At 42.7% G+C, this 5,620-nt stretch overlaps 1 long non-coding RNA gene across 1 annotated transcript; it reads right to left on the bottom strand.

Annotated features, from left to right (window-relative positions):
* Positions 1-1,364: 1,364 nt before the first annotated feature.
* Positions 1,365-5,368, bottom strand: LOC115608910. Its single transcript, XR_003991684.1, has 2 exons — positions 4,669-5,368; positions 1,365-2,600 (listed from the first exon to the last, which is right to left on the bottom strand). It is a non-coding gene; the product is annotated as an uncharacterized LOC115608910 (long non-coding RNA).
* Positions 5,369-5,620: the final 252 nt, after the last annotated feature.

Here is a 5,620-nt window from a genome sequence, read left to right as displayed (position 1 = left end):
TGATGCAAACTCACCTAGCGACAGCGGCTGTACCGCACCAGCTATGGCGACAGCAACCGGTAATTTGACTGCAGTCTCACCGCCACTTCTCTCCAAAGGATACATTTGGCATGTGGACTCCTCCATGGCAGAGGATGAGAACACGATCCCTGTCTGCAGAGGAGTGGACGGGCTCGTTCCTCTCTCCCCCCCAAAGCAGGGACGCCTCTTCGGTAAGATTTGCGCCTCCGACTGCATCGGGTGATACCCGGGTGGCTCTGAGCTTAAGGAGTTACCTATTGGTTATTTTCCTTTGTGAGCTCAATTACCCGTTGGATACCTTTGGATTTGAGGGCTAATGCAGTAAGTGAATCTATTGAGGGCAATTCCGAATCTGTATTTCTGTTGCTTCAATAAACCGCTTTATTCGTGAATCCTTAATCGTGGAAGTTCTTACTGAACGCGACCGGACGTACAGTGTCGAGCTGGTTTTAACGAGAAGATCAGCCCCGCCGCACCCGGCCCCTCCTGTTTCTGAGTAACGGCTGGGACGCAAGGGAAAGGGTGTGAGGGCGGGGATTTCCTGCAAACTTCTATGCTCTTAATGCAATAGTTCCTCACGCTACCGCCACCCCCGAATTCTAGTTGGCTAGAATTAGAAGGACCTATTCTGAGCTGCAGGTACACAGCACAAAAGGGTTAGAGGGTGGGTAGATGCGTTGTAAAGCACGCATGCAAACGGCTTGACCCACTGACAGAAGTGATCCACAGTCCTGAGACTGAGGTTAGATGACTTTTGTAATTTTATTTCCTGTCATAAATTGTGACCACAACGGATCATAATCCAATTAAAATTTTATTAATTATAGCAAGTAGAATATGAGCAAAAACAGCGCTGGACGACAGGGGAGTCTGCGCTCCGCCACTGCCGTGCTGAGCAGTTCAAACAGTCCCTTTTTATACATCTTTACTTCCGTGTTCATGAAGTAGTGGAGGTACTCTGCGCATGCTTCAGTTGTTGTTAGGGGGTCGTTTTCTACCTCCTGGTGGTCGTTGAGGCCGAAATAAGAAGTCTTTCTCCTTTATCCCATAGTTGACCCCTCATTCACATGTCCTTATCTGGGGTTGTTTGTCCTGTTTCTGTCGGTTCCTGGAAGTCTGGCGGTTATCTCGCGATTGTGGTTATCTTATCTTACTCAAGCAGTGTCCGGGTTTCTGTTTGCATAAGCGATTTCACATCTTTGTTGCCTAACCTTTACATTGGGCTTAACATAAATCTTAATAAACAATATCCTAGTCCATAGTTTCTCATAATCCCCCCTTTTTCTTTTTATCCTATTATTGTTTATTAGACGTTACTTTCATTTTCGGCACTGCGAACAAACCTTTTTCCACAATCCCAATATTTATCATAACACTCACAAGGTTATACCTCACAATTACAAAAGGCATAGTTCTCACGTGGCATAATGTATTCACAGCAATCTTCATCTTCATTAATAGATACACTCTTATATTTTGCCCCAGACCTCGTAGTTAAAATAAGCAGTTTAGCTATGTCAAACCGTTCTTTAATAAAGTGTATTTTATGTTTGTTATTGTCTAGTTCATAGGTTTATGAGGGTTTCCATTTGCTTGGGTTATTATCAATAACAAAACTAACGGTATACCAGAAAAAAGGGTGTCTGTTAATTTTGCCAATTTAAGTATATTTTTACCAGTCCTGGGGAAGTTCGGCCATTGCTGCTTTTGTGTCCCATCATTCTGGTTCTTTTCTCCACAGTTTGTTCCTCCTCTGCCTCGCCCGTCGACTCGGTTGCTTCGAGCCACGGGGTGTACCATCTTCTCGGCAGCAAGGGAATTCTTCAGGAGAACAGTTGTTTCGGGCTTTCTGCCTGTTTATATAGGCTTCCCACTTTGCAGCTTTAACTAATGGGGCAAAGTAAGACACGGTCAGTACTTCCCTTCTGCATTTTATAACCAAAATTTCAGCTACAAAGGGGACTGGTTCGTTGGAGTGGTAGCAATAATATTGAGGGTTTATTCCTTTGGCAAAAATTTCCCACCACTCATGGGATTCCCGAATAATTTCTTGTTTAGACTCTAATTGTTTTAATTTCCACTCAGTGAGAGTTCTTTGGATTTTCCAACACTGTGTGCAAACTCCTATTGGAGGGTATCCACATTCACAATGTGTCTACCATTTATCCTGGCATACCTTACACCTAAAACAAGCAAATGGATAACAATTGCAGTTCAAATCATTACACCCACCTAATTCGTATATCTAGAGTGCATATATTATTTACATCAACATATCTTCTATATTTAATATTGTGAGGTTGCATAAGTTTAGCAATTTCCTTCAACACACTTTGTACGCTTCCATATATAATAGAAAAAAGAGAAATAATTATAGCAAATATAAACAGCAATACACACTTTATACCGAAAGGTAATGCGGCAAAATAATCAAATAAAGTCTTTATCATTACGTTATCTTTTCAGGGTTATCTTGGTGTCACCTGGAGTACTGATTACTTTCCAGTGGGGTCTCGTCACTGGGCCTTTAATGCGACTGGCATGAGTCCATCCACGCTCAGCAGTTCGGACAGCTGTTTCTGTTGTAAGCAAAACAAGATAAGGTTCCTCCCAATTGGGTTTTAGGGTTTCTTCCTTCCACACTTTAATCAATATCCAATCCCCAGGTTTAACATTATGAATTTTTAAGTCCAACGGGGGTCGTTGTACAATCAGTCCATGTTCCCAAAGCTTGTTACGATGTTCTGCTAATTGTGAAACATATTCATTAATCACACGGTCTCGAATTAAAACATTTGTTTGTGGACTTTCAATTCTATAAGACATTCCATACACCATTTCAAACGCTGATATTCCTACATCTGCTCGGGGTCTGGTTCTGAGAATTAATAGTGCCATGGGTAGGCACTTAATCCATGATAATTTGGTTTCTATCATTAATTTAGTCAAAATAGTTTTGATTTCTCCATTTATCCTTTCAACTTTTCCCGAACTTTGTGGATGCCATGGTGTATGGTATTCCCACTTAATCCCCAAGCTTTCAGCTAGATCTTTAACAATTTTTGACACAAAGTGTCTTGTGCTAACAATCGATCAATTTCTGGTTTTAATCCCCTCCGTCCTTCTAGGGATATGGGATATTGCCTTACCCTCACAGGTATGTGGGGTTCGGAAAGTTGGATTTTAATCGGTGGGATTTTCAGTCTACTAATTGTGTCCAGAGAGTACCAGACATCGGGGTTAATTTGGTTTTGATCATCCACGGTTAAAGGATAAGCAGACACTGTTAGCTCCTGATTTTTTCACTTTAATTTCTAATTGCAATTCAACAATTAAATCTCGTCCTAACAGATTAAATTCTGCTTCAGGGACGAGCAAGAGTTCACCCATTCCAAATTTATTTTCAGTTTCGAATACCACATTTTTGATTTTGCTTACTTTAAAGGGTTCTCCTTTTGCCCCAATTACTTGTACCTTTTCAGGGGAAACTTTACATCCCTCAGGTATTTGCTTAATAGTTGATTTCTCAGCCCCAGTGTCTACTAAAAAGGTGAACTCTTGTTTATGGGGACCTATTTTTAATTTTATCAAGGGCTCATGATGACTCCGGTCCCCTAAGATATAGAGCCCCTGACTCTCTGCTTGGGGTCCCTGGGCATGTTGAGCATCCCACAGTCTCATTCCTGCTCGTCTAATCATATCTCTTTCCTCGGTAGTAAATAATTGACCAAGGATAGATTGCATCTCATCCCAAGTATAAAGGTTTGGTCCCAAAAATTGATTTAATCTTTCTGCCACTCCCAGTGGGTCCTCAATTAAGTTTCCCATTTCGGTTCTTTTAAAATCTCGTAGGTCAGCCGAGTTTAGGGGTACGGAAATATATCCGATCACAGGTTGAGGTCCCCCCATGGGTATTTCCCTTAGGGGGTACATCTGAGCTGCCCCTTTTTGACTTCTAGTTACGCGTCTAGGAAGAGGGGGAGACCCTTGTTCCGACTCTGGTGGGGGAGTGGGCGCTCTGGGGACTTCTGCGGGAGCAGGAGGAGGAATGTAAGGAGGGGGGGTTAGAAAGGTTTCGTCTAACTCTTCCTTCTTTTTCTTTTGTTTAGTTTTTATTTCATTCAGCGGATAAAGTCTAGCTCTCGGTCTTTCTAGCCACACTTCCGCATATTGACTCTCCTCCGGGTTAAGGGGTTTTTTATTATTAACCCAGAGGTTTAATTGCTGTCTTACCCAATCTTCTTCTGACCCATAGACTGGCCAAAAGACATTTTTAGAAATCTTCTTCCCTCCCCATATCTTAGTACAATATTCTATCATTTTTTGCTTGTCTTTCCCTAGGGTTCCAGGGAAATATCTCCAATTGTCTAAGATATATGCCAGAGGGGTATTTTAGGTACAGTGTGTACCCTCCCCATGGGAGTCGAAGGCTTGCTGCCCTTCGCCCCCATCTTCTGGATTATCCACAAACACACACTCACTCGCTCCCCTTATTCCTGGCCCAGTCCCTCGCGGGAGGTGGAAAACGCAGTACTAAAGGGTCCACACTCGCTTGGTTCAGTATATCGAACCTCTCGTTCGTTATAATCCAGGATACCCAATCCCGCCCGAACGGCGAACCCGCGAACAACTTCGCAGTATACTTACGCGTCCTGCGTCTTCGTCCGGACTCCCGTGCACAGAATTTTATGGGATTTTACCGGTCCTTTTTTGCTCAATATCCTAGAATTTAGGTTCGTCGGTAAGGTTGGAGTGAGCTGTTGGTCGCGGGGCTGCGAAATGTCGCGGGGCGCCTCCCCGGAGGACCAAAGCCCACCGTTCCTTATCCGAGTCACGGCACCAGAAATTGTCATAAATTGTGACCACAACGGATCATAATCCAATTAAAATTTTATTAATTATAGCAAGTAGAATATGAGCAAAAACAGCGCTGGACGACAGGGGAGTCTGCGCTCCGCCACTGCCGTGCTGAGCAGTTCAAACAGTCCCTTTTTATACATCTTTACTTCCGTGTTCATGAAGTAGTGGAGGTACTCTGCGCATGCTTCAGTTGTTGTTAGGGGGTCGTTTTCTACCTCCTGGTGGTCGTTGAGGCCGAAATAAGAAGTCTTTCTCCTTTATCCCATAGTTGACCCCTCATTCACATGTCCTTATCTGGGGTTGTTTGTCCTGTTTCTGTCGGTTCCTGGAAGTCTGGCGGTTATCTCGCGATTGTGGTTATCTTATCTTACTCAAGCAGTGTCCGGGTTTCTGTTTGCATAAGCGATTTCACATCTTTGTTGCCTAACCTTTACATTGGGCTTAACATAAATCTTAATAAACAATATCCTAGTCCATAGTTTCTCACATTTCCCAAACTCTTACAAAGCACGGCAAAAATTGGATGAAGAATTCTCTTCACTGCGTTATTTTCTCTTATCCTTGTGTTGCTTTGATGCTTCTAAATGTTTATTAATGTTATACCAGGGTAACTTGAAGGAATACTATTTTTGTCTAATTATATAGAGATATCATCCTCTGGTAGAGCACATCACCATCACTGTATTGATCAGGAAATAAAAATAAAATTACTCTAAACTTTCAACTTCTTCCAGTGTTT

The sequence above is a fragment of the Strigops habroptila genome, chromosome 5 (genome assembly GCF_004027225.2).
Source record: "Strigops habroptila isolate Jane chromosome 5, bStrHab1.2.pri, whole genome shotgun sequence".
Lineage (NCBI taxonomy): Eukaryota > Metazoa > Chordata > Aves > Psittaciformes > Psittacidae > Strigops > Strigops habroptila.
The sequence above is the reverse complement of the archived record's forward strand: the minus strand, read 5'-3'. Positions and strand labels throughout refer to the sequence as shown.